Raw genomic sequence first — 21,471 nt, 5'->3', positions numbered from 1 at the left:
TGCATCTAGCACCTTGGAGCACTTTATTTTACTTTCCCCTTGGAAAAGGAGTGTGGGCTGTAGAGGGAATGACCTACCGGAGGGATTCCCCCATGATGGCTGCCGAGCATGGGCCCACCCCACTTATTGATCGTGCTTGCGGGGGCCCACCCCGCATTATGGTGCTTGTGGTGAGCAGGAGCCCACCCGCATATTAATTTTAATTACGAGGTAGCCTACCCCTCATTGCCGCCAAACAAAGACCGCTGCCGCCGCGATCTTTGGCCCGCCTGGTTGTGGGCGGGGTCTGATGGATGGAAGCGGGAGAGAAGAGCGGCAGGAAGCTTGACTGGGCTGCCTACCCCGCCTCCCCGAGTGTCGATAACGAGTCCTGGGTCCCAGGAGGGAACCCAGATGAAAGAGAAAGGTGGCAGAGGATGCAAAGCTTCGGTGCCTTGCAATTGGCAACTTTTAGAACCCCAAACAGATTTAAGATCAATAGTATCTTTCCATAGCTCATATCCCCCTACAGCCAACTGGTCAATAAAGGACGTTGATTACAGTAATTTTGTGTGGGTAAGTCTAACCTTGGAAGAGCACTTCTCAGTCATCCTAAAGTAAAATGCCTCAGGGTTGGTTTGATAAAATCAGTAAAATATGAAAACTTTTCTAAAAGAGTTTTGGGTCTGCCTTCAACAGGAGCGGGGCAATGTTCCCACTGTGTGTAATTAACCACATTTCTAAAAGGGTTTGCTTTGTTCAGGTAGTGATTTCCATAGTGTTGTAAACAAAACAAATCACCATAATTAGCAGAATCTAAATACAAATCATCAGCATCAAAGGCAGCATAATATTTCAAATCAGAAAATAGAGCCTCTACGGCTTGAACGTCCCAATCATCAGAGCGTATATTTTGGTTAACCACATCCCCCATTGAAACACAAAGTACATTAGGGACATTAATAGCCTCTGTGGTCAGTGGATTTGAAATTTCACAGTATCCCATACTATCCCATCTAGGACAGGCCAAGCAGTGATATTCACGTAAGTCTGGTCCCTCTTCATTATGTGTGAAGAGGAATAGGGTGCCAAAGTTCCATCAATTTGCCTAATTGTAGTCCTTTCTTGAAAATAGTGTCCATTTACAAAACGGAAAAAATACACCACAAATCCAATGGATATGAACAAAATCCCTCAAGGTCCGGAACAAACAACTTGATGCCAAAGAGCTTTTCGTATGGGGGTCCGCCCATCCAGAGACCTTCTAGGGAGATTATTAAGTGGACGCTGTCAAGGATTGCTTTAAGTCACGGTTCATCTGCTCCACAACACTATTGCCCTCAGGCGGTCATGGAGACAAAAATTTGACTTGGACCCCCAATGAACGCATGGCATCCTTGTATGACTTAGAGGCAAAAGCTGGACCCTGGTCCAAATGGAAGGTGCCACACGCAAATCCCTTACGACAGTTATGGAATCAAAACGCGTGCAAGAATCAACTGCAGCTAAGATGTACATATACGCAGTAACCGAGGAGAAGGGACCTCAGTGATGTAATAAAACACACGCAAGTGGTTTATTTGATATATAGAGCTGTTTCTGGGGTGGGCATGCATCAGTTGAAGGTTTGATCTGCTGGCAAATGTCACAATGAAGGATATAATCAATCATTTGTTTATACAATCCCAGCCACCAGTAACGCTGTTGTAAGATAGAAACAGAAGCTGACAGGCCGGCATGCGATGAGGCCATACCCTCGTGAGCCGCTATAATCAAAGTCTGTCTGCGGTCCACTTTGGGAATCAACCTGTCACCAACGTCATTAATTCTCATATAAGGAACTTTATCAGGACTTAAATGATTAGAGTATTTAGAAGGGAAACTTTTGGGTAATTACCTCCCTTCGATGTAGTGGCAATAGATGCTAAGATGTCATCATCGATCTTACTTTTGGAACGTGTAACTGCTGCGACTGAATATGTTTCAACTGCTGTCTTGGCGGCTTCATCTGCAAGACTATTTCTAACAGCGTGAACTCCTACACGCTGGTGACCAAGAGTATGAATTACAAACATGAGTGGGAGCCGTTCTTTAAGCTCAGCCACTCGAGCCCAGATCATTTTATGTTCTATTGTGCAACCTTTGGAGTCACGATAGTCATTTTGAGTACAAAAGGATAAATTGTCATTGTATGATTGAACACAGTAGTAAGAGTCACTTATGATAAGAGTAGTCACACCAGGATCTGCGAACTCCAATGCAAGCATCAGAGCACGAAGCTCTGCCAATTGGGCGGTACAGTCCCCTAATGTCTGTGTATGCATGACATCGGACTTGAATTCACCATCCACTATTGTACCAACCACTATTGAGCAGGTCAAAGAATATGCGTGCTTTGAACCCTTAGCCGCTTGCGAACTACCGTCAGTGTAATTGATACCATGGAAATCCTCAAGTGGCCGCATGGTCAGAGGAGCAGGATGAACAAAATTATACTGTAAAAACTCCTGAGTCTGCAGTGAGGAATCAAAAATGAACGTGACATCAAGAGATGTCAAAGACGTAGCCCATTGTATCCACCGTGGGTGCAATGCATTTGAATTTGGTACACCGGCTTTCATCACTGCCTCCAAGGCAGGATACGGAGTAACAACCAAAATGTGCTTTCCCTGCGACAGTGCACATTCCTTAAGAATCGCCATTTGCACTGCTGTCAAAACTTTTTCCTCAGTGGAAAACCGCAACTCAGCCGAAGTGTACAAGTGTGACTTATAAGCGATACGGACTGTGTCAACCTCATTAAAAGTGAGGTACGTGAAACCCTCCGCCCGGTATGATTCTTATCACCAGGTTGGTGTGGTTATCACAGGTCAACAAGAATTTAGAGTCTAGAAGATCAGCCGCAAAGTTTGCAAAATGGCTGACTGTGCGGGCAGCCAGCACGATTTGGAGAAAGTAGGTTGTATTAAAGTGTAAACAAGCTTGATACGGTAGGCATAATCGGGAATATAAGTACGCCCGAAATTCAAAAAGCCCAGTAAAGATTGTAGCTTTTTCCGTGTTGTCGGAGCAAGCAGTTGTGCGCATTTCTACAGGAAGTGAGGAGCCAAGCCTCGACCTTCATTGTTGAGCTCGTAGTCAAGGAACAACACTGTGTACTCTGCAATGTGAGATTTTGCAAAGTTGAATTTATAGCCAAAGTCCTCAAAAAGGTAAATTATGCAGTCAACGCTGCATAGATGCGGCCATAATTCGTAGTCTGTGAGATAGATATCATCCACATACGAACATGCATTTGCGTCGAATCCATCCAAAAGAGAGACAATGTGGGCGGCAAAGACGCCTGGACTGTTTTTGTAGGCCATAGCCAAACGAAGAAATGGGCGCTGTTTGCCACCATTGGTTAAAGCTGTCCATTGACTACTAATGGGGGACATATTGTGGACAAAAAAACGTTGGATATGTCAAGTGGGGTTTTAAACCTTTTACGCACAAGACTATCCACTAGAGCAGAACTGTGAGTATTCTGCACCGCACACGTACGACAATGAGAGTTCAGGTGGCGGTAATCCAACACCAAACGGTACAAGCCATCTGGTTTGGTCACAGTAAAAAGAGGGTTATTCATCGGAGACACACACGTTTCAATCACACCTTGATATTTCAATTGTTCAAGGATCTCAGCCACGGGAGCTTTCACTTCACGCCGCATGGGATACTGAGGTTGAGGCTGCGGCATAGACCGTAAGGGTATCTCATGCCTGGGGATAATTTGTCCCACCCACAGTGAGTACGGTACAAAGCCAGCACAAGCGCCTTAGCCCAATCTTCTGCAAAATGCATGGCTTGCTAATATGGCACTGTGCCCGCGAAACAAGGGAGGATTACCTCCTCTCCTTGTGGAGCTGCCAAGACAAAAGGTGGGGGTCAATCGACCTCCGCCAACAAAATTTCATAGGAAGTTGAAAGATTATCCCAAAATACCCCTTTTATGGTACGTTGTATATCACCTTCAATTAAAAGGACAATTTCAAAAAGTCTCTCAGGGGGAACTACTCTGGCGTCAGCTGTATCAACCACGACAAATGTGTCAGTCGCTGTCAGCTTCAGTAGTGGACGCAGGGCCTCTCGCACTATGGTAATCTCCACCGCACTGTCCAACAGCATCAGCACCCATGTCAGATTCCAAAGCTGCGTTCTCACTATCTGTGGCATATCTTGCTGTTACAGCATCATCTTTCTTCTTTTGAAATGGTGGCCTTTGACCTGGCAACTCGTCCTGCTTGCCCTTTCCATCAGACTTGCGAGACTGCTCACGGCTCTTTTGGGCTCCGTGTCCTCTGCCGCTGCCTCCTCCATCAGTGGGTGAGACCGATGTTTCCTGCAAAGAGTGAGGAGAACGTTGTTCAGGTACCTGAAATCTGTCAGGTGACTTAATCGTAGTGCAGTCACGCAACTCATACGTACGCTCAGCAGAGACAGATATTGGCAAAGCAGGACAGGACCCCTGTTTCTGTTGCTGTTTCCCCTGTTTTTTATTCTTACTCCAATTTTATTTCGGAACTTTCTGACGATCATCTTTATCAGAATTCACCGACTGAGTTTGCTGCTGTGCTTGTTTTTTTAGCAAAAGGCTTAACACCCAAACTATTACAGCCAATGGTCTTATAAGCCTCCGGAATAATTCTCAGTAACTGATGGGGTTTTTCTGCTTCGGGAACATCGTGTAAAACATTAGACACCAGGAAATTTACTGCATCTCTCTTAACATTAGCAAGGACGAGATCGCGAACCATGTCAAAAGCTCCCACGAGGCGCATTCCCAACTCAACAGCCACCTCAGGCCTGTGTTCATCTTGAACGCGTTTAATGACGGAGGGTAGGACAGCCATTGACGGGGTGCCGAAGCACCTAGGATAGACTGCCGCAAAAATCACATCCCATGTGGTACTGTTATTTACATCCGGCACTAAGTCTTTCTGCCAACTTATAGTAAGGATCCTGTGTTCTCTGCAAGCTAGAAAGGCATCTCATCCTTATCCTGGGGACGCTTGCCCATAACTGCATTAACCATAACGGGACTCAGCTTCAGTTCATTCGGTCCAACTGGATGCGCTGCACCTCTAGGGGCCCCACCCGGGAGGTTGCGGGAAATATAATGAACCAGATCCCTTATTACTGCAACTGCAGAGGCATAAAGGGGCCTTAATTCAACAGCTGTACACCACGCCGCAGCAGGGTGCGGGGTAAAACCAGCTAAAACAGGCCAAGAAGCACCTGGAATCGACAACGGTCCCATAGTGATAGTGTGGGGGAGGGCACCCTTAAACCAAACGCTGTGCTGCCAAGCAGAAATCGGAACTTCCTGTGTTCTATATGGAGCGTATTCTGCAGGCACAGCAGTTGGAGTGTAAGAATGAAACACATTAGTATTCACATCAACCGCAGGAAACGTAACCCATGAGTAAAACAGCTCAAACAGGTGTGCTGCATCAGCAGATACAACAAAAACTACTGCCATGCCTTCCAAGGAGACGATGAAATCCTGCAAATGATTGCGCACAGCCAAACGACTGTGAACTGGGATATCAACGGTATCCATAATGACACAGAAAAAGCCAAGTACAATGGGATAAAATGAAGCATAAAAGGGTAGTAATTCAATAGAAACCATTTTAAAATATCAAGCTTGAAAAGACCAATAGAACTATAGGTAGGTTTATCCGTCACCACTGTCAACCGGAAACAATAGTGAGGGGGTTGTGGACTGATATAAGCACTACTTGAGAGTCTCACAATAAGACCACTATGTTAGGTGAGCCATGTTGCAAGGATCCTGCTCCTACACAGAACTGTGCACAGAGACTCAGGACATCAGTGAATTGTGGTACCTAGAAAACCCCAACCAGCTAGTATCAGTATCACATTAGCTCTTCGTCCTATAGCACAGTAACCAATGATTAGACAACCTAGAACATGCGACTTAGGACCAACTCAGGAATGGTGAGAAGGGAGAACACTCTTTCGTTATACTCTCATACCGGTCCACAACTGGAGTAAATAAGAGACACGGGTAAGGTTAAAATATTTATTTTAAAGACGTGCTCTCAGGTGCAGTATCTTTGCCAACATGAGCAGACATATGATTAAAAATAATATGATCAGCATTGTTACAATTCCATAAAACACAAAGGGAGAAATCATATTACAATGATGGTTGAAGCAGGTCTTATAGTGCCTAGTTAGAACACCCTCCCTATCTAGGAACTATGTTTTATAAACTAAAGAAGGTCTCTTAGGCTTGTACGGGGGACCCCATTACCTCTCAGCTCAGCAAGAGTAAATCACATCAGGATCAGCAAAAGCTCTCTGCATCCCTGGAAACTGAAAATCTTCCAAGTGTGTGAAATCATGGCAACTGTGTAATAGTAAAGGCGCCAGAATCTCAGTTGGCTCGCAGCTGCCATTTGTTGTGTCTAAAAAGCGTTAGCCGATTCGTTCGAACAACACCTACTATGTTATGATAACCTTGACGGTCTCAGCACTCACTGCGCAGACTAGGGTCATAATGTAAGCCTAGGGATGTCGAAAACAAGCATGTGCAAAAGCAGCAAAAGGTAAAAAGCCATGCTAACATAACATGTTTGCAAACCAGGCATAGCCCATGCTACATATAAAGGAAAGGGACCATGTGTTTCCCAGAAGGGGTTTTGCAGGTCTACTGGGATCTTTAGGGTTCCTGGCTGAGTGTGGTAGTACTACCCTGAGAGCAGGTGGGACCCATCTTAAGTGAAGGGATCCTGCTCTACCGTGGGAGGGTGCAGAACGCTGGAAGGGGGTTCAGAGGGAGGGTTTCCTCGCCTCTGACCCCGGTGCATCCGGTGAATGTGGATCCCAGGTGGTGGACCAGTTGATGGAGAGAGGTCCTGAACTGGTGGGAGAGTTGTGGTCTGGAGGGTGCTTCCCCTGGGAGGGTGCGTAACCCCAAAAGTAGAGGTAGGCTGAAGAGACCCTTTGCCCATGGACGTTGATTGGTAAAGGAGAGGTAATATATTTTGGAAAGAGTGCATGTGGTGTGTAAGAGAGGATGCTTAAGAGTTATGATTGTTTGTGTCAGATTTGATAGCTGGAAGAGGTAATATGTGTGGTGGAGTGTGAGGATTGTTTGGTTGTGTGTTTTTGGTAAAAAGAGGAGGTGGCGTTGGCGGATGAAATGATGGAAGGCTGAGTATATGTTTGGTGGTGACAGTAAAGGGTCTGTTAGGAGTAAGTAGAGGGTAGAGCTGGTACTATGTATGAGCAGGGAGTGTGTGTGTATGGATGAATTAAAATTATGCATAGCATGGCTTTGTGTTGTATTGGTGATGTGTGGATTTGTTAGTGATATAGAACAGAGTGGTGTTTTTTGTGAAAGTGATGATATGTGGTATATGTGTGGTAGTTGGGGTAGAAGGATGTTTAGGTGTGGTACATGGCACTTTGTAGTAGTTGTTGAGACAATGAAAAGTGTTTAGTGTTTGTAGTAAATGAGTAGAGAGCCTTTGCTGTGAGTGTTCTAATATGTTTATACATATGCATGTGGATGGGTTAAGGTGGTTGCTGGTGAATGGAAAAATGGCAAGCATTTCTGGCCCAAGGCATGACCAGTCCCAAACAGGACTAAAAGGGCAACTGCCCTAGTCCTCTCCACCTTTAGCCTCGATGGCCAGGCTGAGACGCACTAAGCCTGAAAAGTCCTAGTGATCAGGTGACACCTTCAGCCAATGGGAACCCTAGCTCTAACCAATCTGAACACTAGCCCTAAACCCTCAGACCAATAGGAGACCAAGCCTTCACAACCAAGCACAGCCCTGGCCTTCGCAGCCAATAAGAACCCTAAACCTAAGCCCCAAGTCCAATAGCTACCCTCGTCCTATTAACCAATTAGAACCCCAGACCTAGCAGCCAATCAGAATACTAACACTAAGCCCTGAGTCCAAAAGAACCTCTGGATATAGGAACCAATCAGAGCACAGATGTAACAACCACCAGGAAATGTATATAAGGAGCTTGTTACCTTAAGCCCAGGCTGCTGGACAGGGGGCTGGGAGTTGCTCCTCACGTCAGAATCTCCTTGGAGACAGACGGGCTCAATCCACACTCTGGATTTCCTGTTAAAATCTCTGCAGGTAAGGGCCAAATCTAAGCCAGCAACAAAGCTGCTTTTCATACACTAAACAAACTCACTCTTCTAGCCAAAACAAATACACCATACACTTTCCAAACACAGTTTAAACCCTAAGAACAGATTCAAGCAGTCTCAAACCAGACTCCACTTAGCCTCTGAGGTGTATTTTGCCCTTTTCCCTTGCTAAGACAAAAGGGTGCTGGCGGTGGATAGCCTTCAAACACAGTTGCGGCTCAAAGTGGGAGTGCTATAGGCAGTGGGGCGGGGGAGGGGCAGGGTGGGGGTTTAGTGGAGTCGGACATACGACATCAACGAGTAAAGTAAGTAAATAAATAAATAAATACAACTATTAACCTTGCGCTCGCTGCATCCCAACTCGGCGATGCAGCAAGGGCAAGGTAAATAGTTTTATTTATTTATTTACTTAATTTACTCATGGACCTCGTATGTCCAACTCCACTACCCGACACCCTGCCCCTCCCCCGCTCCACCCCACCGCCTGCAGCACTCCAACTGTGTTCAAACAGGCCTTAGCACAGTATTGGGGACAATTAAGAGGGAAATGTAAGCAGTCACGGGCAGGTAAAAACAGCAGTTTTAAGGTACAAACCCCACAAATCATGTGGTAAATTTAAGCAGTCACTGGTAGAGGAAAAAGTACTTTTAAAGTTTCAGGAAAAAACTGCGCAAAGTCTGTCTTCTTCCCACCATCGGATCTTTTGCTCACTGCGATGTTGGGGCACAGAGAAGCTGTGGCTAACAAAATGGAGTTGGCTGTCTCATGATTTGATCTTGTACACATAGCATGCAACTGTGTATCCGGGTACAGAGGCTTGTGGCTTAGTATGACAACAAACATCTGAATGTCATTAGTGTACTCTGAGAGGCTGCTAGACATGGGTATGGACCAGTCGTGTCAGGCCACTGACCCTGCCCAAAGGTAGAGAATTCCTTGTCATTGTTTTTGGTGATTTCCCTCTAGGCCAGTCTATATCTCTTGAGGGACTGCCACTGAGGGATGAAAAAACATTCTGGCTATGGATTTAAAGATGGTCTACTACTGGGCATAATGCAGGCCCCTGCAGCCTTGCAGCGCATGGTGACCCCCAAACCCTGACGGACTGCCTAACTCATTGGGGGGCGGGCCCATTCAATCAAAGGGCAATGAATATCTGTGAGATATGGGAGAGTCAGGGGGCCCTTTTCACATTCTGCTTTATTCTGTGTTATTGCAAACAAAACAGGTGATGGACCGAATGTGGATCAATGTCACACATTCACCCCAGTCCAAAGATCTGGGCCCAAATCCATCGTTTTTTTGCACTCCACACCACCCTGGGTTAGACAATGGCGATATGCAAATCAGCTCTGACCCTGTGCCCCATGGGAACAGTCCAGTCCGAACTACAAAAGCCATGTCCTTCCCAGAACAGAATCAAGCATCCGAGGACCGGACCGGTTTTGAGGTAACACCTCTCATCAGCCCGGCTAGTTTGACTCCAGTGGTGTGGAGTGCCTGGGACCCACGTCTGGGCATCCCCAGCGCACTTAGGGCGGCAATTGCAAACAAAACAGGTGATGGACCGAATGTGGATCAATGTCACACATTCACCCCAGTCCAAAGATCTGGGCCCAAATCCATCATTTGTTTGCACTCCACACCACCCTGGGTTAGACAATGGCGATATGCAAATCAGCTCTGACCCTGTGCCCCATGGGAACAGTCCAGTCCGAACTACAAACGCCATGTCCTTCCCAGAACAGAATCAAGCATCCGAGGCCGGACCGGTTTCGAGGTAACACCTCTCATTAGCCCGGCTAGCTTGACTCCAGTGGTGTGGAGTGCCTGGGACCCACGTCTGGGCATCCCCAGCGCACTTAGGGCGGCAATTGCAAACAAAACAGGTGATGGACCGAATGTGGATCAATGTCACACATTCACCCCAGTCCAAAGATCTGGGCCCAAATCCATCGTTTTTTTGCACTCCACACCACCCTGGGTTAGACAATGGCGATATGCAAATCAGCTCTGACCCTGTGCCCCATGGGAACAGTCCAGTCCGAACTACAAAAGCCATGTCCTTCCCAGAACAGAATCAAGCATCCGAGGACCGGACCGGTTTCGAGGTAACACCTCTCATCAGCCCGGCTAGCTTGACTCCAGTGGTGTGGAGTGCCTGGGACCCACGTCTGGGCATCCCCAGCGCACTTAGGGCGGCAATTGCAAACAAAACAGGTGATGGACCGAATGTGGATCAATGTCACACATTCACCCCAGTCCAAAGATCTGGGCCCAAATCCATCGTTTTTTTGCACTCCACACCACCCTGGGTTAGACAATGGCGATATGCAATCAGCTCTGACCCTGTGCCCCATGGGAACAGTCCAGTCCGAACTACAAAAGCCATGTCCTTCCCAGAACAGAATCAAGCATCCGAGGACCGGACCGGTTTCGAGGTAACACCTCTCATCAGCCCGGCTAGCTTGACTCCAGTGGTGTGGAGTGCCTGGGACCCACGTCTGGGCATCCCCAGCGCACTTAGGGCGGCAATTGCAAACAAAACAGGTGATGGACCGAATGTGGATCAATGTCACACATTCACCCCAGTCCAAAGATCTGGGCCCAAATCCATTGTTTTTTTGCACTCCACACCACCCTGGGTTAGACAATGGCGATATGCAAATCAGCTCTGACCCTGTGCCCCATGGGAACAGTCCAGTCCGAACTACAAAAGCCATGTCCTTCCTAGAACAGAATCAAGCATCCGAGGACCGGACCGGTTTCGAGGTAACACCTCTCATCAGCCCGGCTAGCTTGACTCCAGTGGTGTGCAGTGCCTGGGACCCACGTCTGGGCATCCCCAGCGCACTTAGGGCGGCAATTGCAAACAAAACAGGTGATGGACCGAATGTGGATCAATGTCACACATTCACCCCAGTCCAAAGATCTGGGCCCAAATCCATCGTTTTTTTGCACTCCACACCACCCTGGGTTAGACAATGGCGATATGCAAATCAGCTCTGACCCTGTGCCCCATGGGAACAGTCCAGTCCGAACTACAAAAGCCATGTCCTTCCCAGAACAGAATCAAGCATCCGAGGACCGGACCGGTTTTGAGGTAACACCTCTCATCAGCCCGGCTAGTTTGACTCCAGTGGTGTGGAGTGCCTGGGACCCACGTCTGGGCATCCCCAGTGCACTTAGGGCGGCAATTGCAAACAAAACAGGTGATGGACCGAATGTGGATCAATGTCACACATTCACCCCAGTCCAAAGATCTGGGCCCAAATCCATCATTTGTTTGCACTCCACACCACCCTGGGTTAGACAATGGCGATATGCAAATCAGCTCTGACCCTGTGCCCCATGGGAACAGTCCAGTCCGAACTACAAAAGCCATGTCCTTCCCAGAACAGAATCAAGCATCCGAGGACCGGACCGGTTTCGAGGTAACACCTCTCATCAGCCCGGCTAGCTTGACTCCAGTGGTGTGGAGTGCCTGGGACCCACGTCTGGGCATCCCCAGCGCACTTAGGGCGGCAATTGCAAACAAAACAGGTGATGGACCGAATGTGGATCAATGTCACACATTCACCCCAGTCCAAAGATCTGGGCCCAAATCCATCGTTTTTTTGCACTCCACACCACCCTGGGTTAGACAATGGCGATATGCAAATCAGCTCTGACCCTGTGCCCCATGGGAACAGTCCAGTCCGAACTACAAAAGCCATGTCCTTCCCAGAACAGAATCAAGCATCTGAGGACCGGACCGGTTTCAAGGTAACACCTCTCATCAGCCCGGCTAGCTTGACTCCAGTGGTCTGGAGTGCCTGGGACCCACGTCTGGGCATCCCCAGCGCACTTAGGGCGGCAATTGCAAACAAAACAGGTGATGGACCGAATGTGGATCAATGTCACACATTCACCCCAGTCCAAAGATCTGGGCCCAAATCCATCGTTTTTTTGCACTCCACACCACCCTGGGTTAGACAATGGCGATATGCAAATCAGCTCTGACCCTGTGCCCCATGGGAACAGTCCAGTCCGAACTACATAAGCCATGTCCTTCCCAGAACAGAATCAAGCATCCGAGGACCGGACCGGTTTCGAGGTAACACCTCTCATCAGCCCGGCTAGCTTGACTCCAGTGGTGTGGAGTGCCTGAGACCCACGTCTGGGCATCCCCAGCGCACTTAGGGCGGCAATTGCAAACAAAACAGGTGATGGACCGAATGTGGATCAATGTCACACATTCACCCCAGTCCAAAGATCTGGGCCCAAATCCATCGTTTTTTTGCACTCCACACCACCCTGGGCTAGACAATGGCGATATGCAAATCAGCTCTGACCCTGTGCCCCATGGGAACAGTCCAGTCCGAACTACAAAAGCCATGTCCTTCCCAGAACAGAATCAAGCATCCGAGGACCGGACCGGTTTCGAGGTAACACCTCTCATCAGCCCTGCTAGCTTGACTCCAGTGGTGTGGAGTGCCTGGGACCCACGTCTGGGCATCCCCAGCGCACTTAGGGCGGCAATTGCAAACAAAACAGGTGATGGACCGAATGTGGATCAATGTCACACATTCACCCCAGTCCAAAGATCTGGGCCCAAATCCATCGTTTTTTTGCACTCCACACCACCCTGGGTTAGACAATGGCGATATGCAAATCAGCTCTGACCCTCTGGGTCCCAGGCACTCCACACCACTGGAGTCAAGCTAGCCGGGCTGATGAGAGGTGTTACCTCGAAACCGGTCCGGTCCTCGGATGCTTGATTCCGTTCTGGGAAGGACATGGCTTTTGTAGTTCGGACTGGACTGTTCCCATGGGGCACAGGGTCAGAGCTGATTTGCATATCGCCATTGTCTAACCCAGGGTGGTGTGGAGTGCAAAAAAACGATGGATTTGGGCCCAGATCTTTGGACTGGGGTGAGTGTGTGACATTGATCCACATTCGGTCCATCACCTGTTTTGTTTGCATATTCCGCCCTAAGTGCGCTGGGGATGCCCAGACGTGGGTCCCAGGCACTCCACACCACTGGATTCAAGCTAGCCGGGCTGATGAGAGGTGTTACCTCGAAACCGGTCCGGTCCTCGGATGCTTGATTCCGTTCTGGGAAGGACATGGCTTTTGTAGTTCGGACTGGACGGGGCACAGGGTCAGAGCTGATTTGCATATCGCCATTGTCTAACCCAGGGTGGTGTGGAGTGCAAAAAAACGATGGATTTGGGCCCAGATCTTTGGACTGGGGTGAGTGTGTGACATTGATCCACATTCGGTCCATCACCTGTTTTGTTTGCTTATTCTGTGTTATGCCACGGGTCTAGCAAAGAGCACAGTACAGCACCAACAAAGGTATAGGGTTTGAGAAAAGGAATGAACAGCTAAAGTAGGTGTAGGCTCATAGTCACGCTGAGGTGGCACAGGTGCAGATTGGTATGGGCCTTGTTAATTCACCTGACACTAACTAGGATGGGGATGGGCCTATCAGAACAATTATGTGGCACAGATGGGCATTGGCATTGGTCTAGCATTACACTGACATACACACACCCACGCATACAAACACACACACACAAAGAACCCCTCGTATAAACACCACAATGGCTTCACAGGTCCAGTACCCTTCCATTGAGTTCCCTCCTAATGTGAAACACATGCTGAAAGCTGGCAAAGCTCACAGGAGGAAAAATGTGGCAATCACCCGTGGGTTTTTTACATAGTTGCCGTCCACACAATGCTACCTGCCTGGAACAGATTCTAACCGTTGCTGCAGTCCCACAGCTCCCAGTATATATACTCACACACACATAAGCTCCAGCAGAGACGGAGGGCCGGAGTCATTAGGAGCAAGAGACACCTGCAGGGGAAGAGGCAGGAGTGCCCGTCAAGGACAGAATGTGAGCTTAACAGAAGCTGATAAAGCACTGGAGAATTACTTGACCTCAGAGCCCAGATAGAACGGTAATTCTGAAGTTTGTGGTGTCTGTTATGCTTAGGCAGGAAACAGCCCAACTTGAACGACCTGAAAGTCTTTTTTCAAATGTACTGATCGCATGTGTTCAGTCATTCTTATCCATGGGCTGTTTGAAATAATTTGAACATACATTAATGCATGCACAGTGCCTGCTATATGCCCCTTTAACCACTCAGTGTTTCATTCAAACGGACAAACCCATTAGCTCGTTATATACATACCCTGGCCATTCAGGGCACTGTACACAGACATAACTTACCAATACCTGAATAAGGCACTCAACCCACCTGGTTCTTGGTCTATACAACCTGTCACCCAGTACACTTGTTTGATTTACCCTAGCCATCCACTGCCTAGCATGGATAAATTCTAGGTCAAGAAGTGCCTGGTATACCCATCTGACACTCAGGGGCAGATTTATGTTAACTGGCGCATCCCCAGGGATGCGCCAGTTAACGTGCGCCACAGTGCGCCACAGCTCCACCACCCATGGTGCGCCGCATTTATAATGCGGCGCACCATGGTGCAAAAACGGCACAGATGCGTGACGCATCTGTGCCGGAAATGTGGCGCATTGCTGGAGTTGCGTCGCAAGCGCGACGCAGCTCCAGCAAGGCTCAGGGGTACACCATCTGCACAATGCTGCGTCAAGACCTACGCCTGCTTCAAGCAGGCGCAGGGTTTTGACGCAGCATTGCCCTGAAAGTGACTGACTGAAATCTCATAGATTTCACTCAGCCACTTTCCGGAGGCGTTCATGCGCAGGAACACCCCCCCTGCGCAGGAACGCCTCCTTATGGCGCAGTGCTTTACAACGTGACGCATCTCCTAGATGCGTCACGTTGTAAATAGGGCGCATTGTTTGCACCGCAGTTGCGTCAAATAAAGTGACGCAATTGCGGCGCAAAGAGGCGCAACGGCCTCATAAATCTGCCCCTCAGTGTCTAGAACCCGCTGCCCAGCCACACAGCGAATGGGTTGTACAAGTCAGCCCACCAGTACCTCTCTTATACACGCTTTAACCACCAGGTACACATTGCACAACCCAACCCACCCAAATGGCGCTGCATGCAGTTATGACTGAAACCGGACCACCCAAGGCGCTGTATCCAACATACTGTCATTTATCCATACACTACCGCTATCGCCTGAAAATTCATTTCATATCTGAGCCAGGTAGCAAGTACCCAGGATAACCAAACACCATTCATTGACTCTGCCCATAGCTCACTGTTGCACTGGAAGCCTTTCCAGTGACAAAATCATGCTCAGTGCCTGTCGCTCACTCTCCATCGGTGGTCTCTGACCTCTATAAACCTGCGATGTCTCTCACAGTCCCAACGTGAGTTCTCACCTTATCGGTAGACATGGTCGTCGATCATGCACGTATATGCTCACACTGACTGCCCTTCAGATCTTACAGTATCGATACCATGGTAACCGCAAAAGAGCCACACTTATACCCTTCACATGTCATTTAGTCAAAAAGATCTTGCTGGCCTCACAGTCCTGTACAAAGTCTTACGCCTGCAAGGGTGTTATGTGTTGAGAGTCTATTCAGGTGTGTGGAAGCAGCTCGGATGGTAGAATTAAACCCAATTTTTTGAAGAATAGGGTCTTCTCGTGTTACAAACTATAGTAATATGGAGCATGGCACTGATTCTGTGTAAAACTGAGTGAGTGGTAACAAATCCTAGAACAAGGAAGTGTTAGCTTTTTGTTCATGGTATCGGTGAGAGGTGATCTATTCTGGCAGAGATTTTCAACCACATGCATCATTCTAAGATTTTGCGATTCTTAATTTGCGAACAATACCCAATCGCAAATAAAGCATCGCAAAATGCTATGCATCATTTTTTTCGCAATTTTATTGCAATTTGGTAAAAATCACAATCTTTACCAAATCGCAAGAAAAAATCAATTTTTTTAAGTGCGAATTCGCAATTTGCGATTTCGCAATTTGCGAATTCACAATTTGATGCATATCAACGAGGACACACCCAGGAGGCCAGGAGACTGATTACACACACCTGAAGCATAGTTCAAACTGCAGGAGTGGCTTTTGGCAGTTGGAGCTCTGCTTGCAGCAAGAGGAGGAGTGTTTTTGGTGTGCTCTTGAAGAAGAAATGGCTACTGAAAGTGCTGTGGAAGACCTGCATGCCAGAAAAAGGAAAATAAAGTTTAGTGACCAGGAGCTGGAGATTTTAATAGAAGAGGTCACTTTGATGCATGATCAGCTTTTTGGCAAAGATTCCCTTAAGGTCCCTGAAGGAGTGAAGAGAAGACTGTGGCTGGCTATACAATCAAAAGTTAATGCTGTGGGGGTTGCCCACCGAGACATCACCAATCTTCAAAAACGCTGGTATGATTTATGCAGCCATGCCAAGGAAAAAATTGCTAGCAGGATTAAAAGTTCCAAAAAAACTGGTGGTGGTCCCCCAAAGGATAAACCAAATACCCCACTGGAGGACATGGTTGAGGGGACCCTGGTTACTGAAGCAGTCATTGGAGTGATTGACATAGACACCTCTGAGCATGCTGGCACATCGCAAGGTAAGTGTGTAATTGTCATCATTTCTCTTTTAAATATGTGTCAGGGTGTAGCTGCCTTTTTATTATTCATTGAAGGATTTAAGTAATCCCCAGCATGTAACCTTAAGCGCATACAAATAGCGTGGACAAATAGTCATTATATAGCAATGAAGCAATGCATTATGGGAGATGTAGTTTTTTCTCCATATGAAAAGTTGCATTCTGATTAATATGATTTCCCAATGAAAAGTTAATCATCACATCTGTCAGTATACGTTTGTAAGCAAAATGGATGCTTATTTTAAAACACAAATGCATACTTTCACAATAGACTCAAATTAACAGAAAATTTGAAAGTAAAGATTACATAAATTTTTTATTCATAGATAAAGAAAATGAGGGTGAAACAATTGATCTGGGCAACACTATCAATACTGAATTTTAGAACACACCAGCACAAAATGAAATGACTTCATCACCCACTGTTTCAAAGAAAAAAACAAGGAAAAGAGTGCAGCAACTGCAAGACTCATACCCTGAAGAAGAGCCCAATTCACATGCACATACGCAGCAAACTGTTGAAATGAATGCAATTCAAAAGACACAGATAAGTCGTCGTAGTAGACTGCAACAATTTTATAGAAGAAGGGCACGTTCAGCAAACTAAAGATCATCCTCACAAGATGAGTGCCAGGCCAGAGTAGTAGAAAAAAAGCTCCTCAAAGTCCAAAGGCTGCAAGGGAAAGATATAAGGGTAATGAAGGGCAAACTCAATCATATCAGTCAAGACATCAGTACCATGAGTAACAGTCTAATTAAATTGACAAATGTGATTGAAAGTGCACATATGGCGTCAAGTAATAAACTGGACCGCATGGCAACAGCCATGGAAACCATGTGTGAAGCAATACAGGCACAGAACATTGCCAATTGCAATAGGCACTTGAGATTAATGTCTAGCATGCACACTTACACTAGAGCAATACATCGCTTGTGCAATAGCAATGCTAAAATAATGAAACATACAGTGTGCATGCAAAAGGAATTAAGTAAATGTTGTACTAAGCTTTCTGAAGGGATGATGTCCCACAAAAATACCAAGGATGTCATGCAAGCAGACATAAGTGTGCTTGAGTCAGTACAAGGGGGCAATAATAATGAGAGTGCTAAACCCAGTTGTACTTCAAAATCTACTCCAGTTGTTGAACGCCGCAGCTCAAGACATCTTGAACAAAAAAGTAACACATCTACCGTTCAGAGCAATGCAAAAAGCAAAGCTTTAGGTGTGAGAGGAAGAAAATAAAGTTATTGTAAATAAATGGACTTCCTTCTGAAGGATTGGCAATATGACAATACTGCCCAGACACTGCTGAAAGTCAAAGCAACATGTTTCTATCATTTAAACTTGACATGCATTAATGTGACCTTTGTTTCTCATTACTTCATTTTGTGTTTCAAAATAAATTTGACTCATATTTACTGAAAATTTACATGCTTCTTACCTCTTTTAAAAATAATGTTCAGTGATTTCTGCCCTCCTTCTCCTTCCTTCTGCTGTATCTGGTCCATGAAGTCTTGCATGTGGTTGTTGTGGCTGGTTGTCAATGTTTGGTAGCATATCCTCTAAATCCAGTTCCAAGCCTCTCCTTGTGGCTATGTTGTGCAGCATGGCACATGCTGCGACTATTTTACAGCATACCTCAGGACGATATTGCAGTGCTCCATCAGTTTTGTGCAGTATCCGAAACCTAGACTTCATGACACCAAAGGTCCTCTCTATAACATTGCGGGTGGATATATGGGCATGGTTGTAGTGCTGTTCTTTGCGGGTTGCTGGAGTAAGGTATGGTGTGAGTATATATGATCTCACAGCATATGCACTATCACCTATGGGGTGAGAAAATGGTAGACATGCAGTTAACATATCATGCCACTGCATGGTACAAAATGAAGTTTTGGAAAAAGAACAGTATGTACCAAGCAAATATCCATCTCCAAATTCTCCTGACAGCAGTCGAGCATGGATGGCACTATGTTTGAAAGTGTAGGAGTCATGGGCACTCCCAGGGTAACTTGCAACTAAAACAGAACAATCTCTAGGGGTGGAGATGGAGGGGAATAGGTAAGGCAGCCCCCCACTCACACAATATTCAAACAATTAGAGCCTCACCTACATGCAACTGCATCCATATAAAAGACCAACAAAATAGGGACTACTTGTCATTAATACTCCCCGGAATATGTCCAATAACATAAGTCCTCAGGTCAAGATGCGTGCTTCTTCAATATAAAATATAAAATCACACAGGACCACATACAATTCACCCTAGAAAAGGTGTGAAAAACAGAGAGAGTACCTCACGGTAGAACAACCCGCGGGGGTTCCCGGTTAACAATTGCCGGTATACCCACTTCTCATCATTGGCCACTCTCTCTATGTGAAAAGACAAACGTGCACTAGAAAGAATGATAGTGCGGACTTGAGAATAGTGGTGAAAAACACAAATAGTGACAAACGTATCAACACTGACACCCACTTGTAAGGTACAGAAACAAATACATAGACCCCTAACCAAACACAAAAAGATAATGCGTAGCAGGGCTTTGCTTGCTTTACCGTTTTATTCTGACACAGCAAACCCCACGGACCGTCGGAAGCGCCGGAGGGACTCGGCAACAGTGGCTGCGACTTTTTCCGGTCACATCTGGGACACGTGAATATCTGGCACGGGGTCCTAATGAGTGGTGCTGGTACGTGCTGACGTACCGCCCTCAAGGTCCACATTTGTCTGAAAAGACTGAGAATAGTTAACCCCTCCTATGCCCTGATGAAATCGCTAAAACTTGGACCGATGAAACATGTCGGCTTGAGGACATAAATCACCATGGTATACAAGTAACCCTTTTTAAACAAGTGGGGTTTGCTGCATCAGAATAAAACGGTAAAGCAAGCAAAGCCCTGCTACACATTATCTTTTTGTGTTTGGTTAGGGGTCTATGTATTTGTTTCTGTACACTACAAGTGGGTGTCAGTGTTGATATGTTTGTCACTGTTTGTGTTTTTCACCACTATTCTCACGTCCGCACTATCATTCTTTCTAGTGCACGTTTGTCTTTTCACATAGAGAGAGTGGCCAATGATGAGAAGTGTGTATACCGGCAATTGTTAACCGGGAACCCCCTCGGGTTGTTCTACCGTGAGGTACTCTCTCTATTTTACACACCTTTTCTAGGGTGAATTGTATGTGGTCCTGTGTGATTTTATATTTTATATTGAAGAAGCACGCATCTTGACCTGAGGACTTATGTTATTGGACATATTCCGGGGAGTATTAATGACAAGTAGTCCCTATTTTGTTGGTCTTTTATATGGATGTAGCTGCATGTAGGTGAGGCTCTAATTGTTTGAATAACTTGCAACTAAGTCTGTGATGAGTGATTTTGAATTGCAAATGACTTGGATGTTTAAAGAATGATAACTCTTTCTGTTGCGAAAAATGTACTCATTCACAGATGGGGGACAAATGGGAACATGTGTGCCATCTACGCAGCCTATGACATGGGGAAAATTAGCCATGTTATAGAAGTCTAACTTTGTTTCCATCAATTCCTGCTGTGTTCTTGGTAAATAAATGTGATGAAGTATCCTTTGCAGGATTGCATTTAGAAAATCATTAAAAAATCTAGAAAGTGCTCTCTGTGAGACCCCCCCCAGCAACAGCTATAACTCCCTGGAAGGACCCCGAGGCTAGAAGGTGTAGAGAACATAACACCTGCACACGGGTGGGTATGGCTATATAATATCCTATGCGCCAATAGAGCGGGTCGCAATCGGGGAGGTGGGGTAGCTATTATTTATAGATCCCAATGGACGATCTTCTCCTTCCCTTACACACAAATTGAACTGATTGAAGCCCTTCCCTTCTGTATTAAATTAGCTGAACATACCACACTGACAGGGCTACTGGTCTATCGCCCTCCTAAATCTAAAGCTTCCGACTTGGCTAAATTTTTGGACTATGTCCTTCAGGCTAGCTTACGCTATGCCAATTTTACCTTACTAGGAGACCTAAATTTACACGCAGAGGACTCTTCTGACAAGCTTTGCCTTAACTTTCTTTCTACTTTAAAAGATGCTGGATTAAGCCAATTGGTTTCTCAACCTACGCACAAAGCTGGTCATACTCTTGATCTTGTTTGCTCGAATTTCTCAAACATCCTGATTTAGGATCCCTATCCGGTGATTTGGTCGGACCACTTTTTTATCCCTTTTGCTATTCATTTTTGCCAGCATGTGAGACCTAGAATTCCCCCTAAGGCGGTAACTGGAGTAAGATCTCCCCTGACAGTGTTGCCCTACATCTTGTAAATACCACTCCCAAAGACGCCCCTGATTTAGATTCACGCCTGACTAACCTCAACTGCTGGGTCACCTCTGCTATTGACTCGCTCGCTCCTATGCGACCGATTAAAACCTTTCGAGCAGCTCCCTCCGCCCCATGGTACTCCGACGAGCTTCGGAAATATAAATCTTCTTGTAAGCTGTTGGAGCGCCGGTGGAGGTCATCCTATTCTATTGACACAAAACTTAAATATAAACTGGCCCTCAAAGAATACCGTAGGAAAATAATTGAGCATTAAAAATGTTACCTGGAGGAGAAAATTAATAGAGCGCATGGCTCGGCCAGGGAAATTTTTAACACAGTGAAGACTTTCACAGATCCCTTGGCTCTTAAACTCTTAAACAGTGTCTTCCAGTCTCTCAGGCCCTTTGCTCCCGCCTCTCTGACTTCTTTGAAGACAAGATCGCGAAG

The sequence above is a fragment of the Lissotriton vulgaris genome, chromosome 3_1, assembly GCF_964263255.1.
Source record: "Lissotriton vulgaris chromosome 3_1, aLisVul1.2, whole genome shotgun sequence".
Classification (NCBI taxonomy): domain Eukaryota; kingdom Metazoa; phylum Chordata; class Amphibia; order Caudata; family Salamandridae; genus Lissotriton; species Lissotriton vulgaris.
This window is presented reverse-complemented; position numbering follows the sequence as displayed.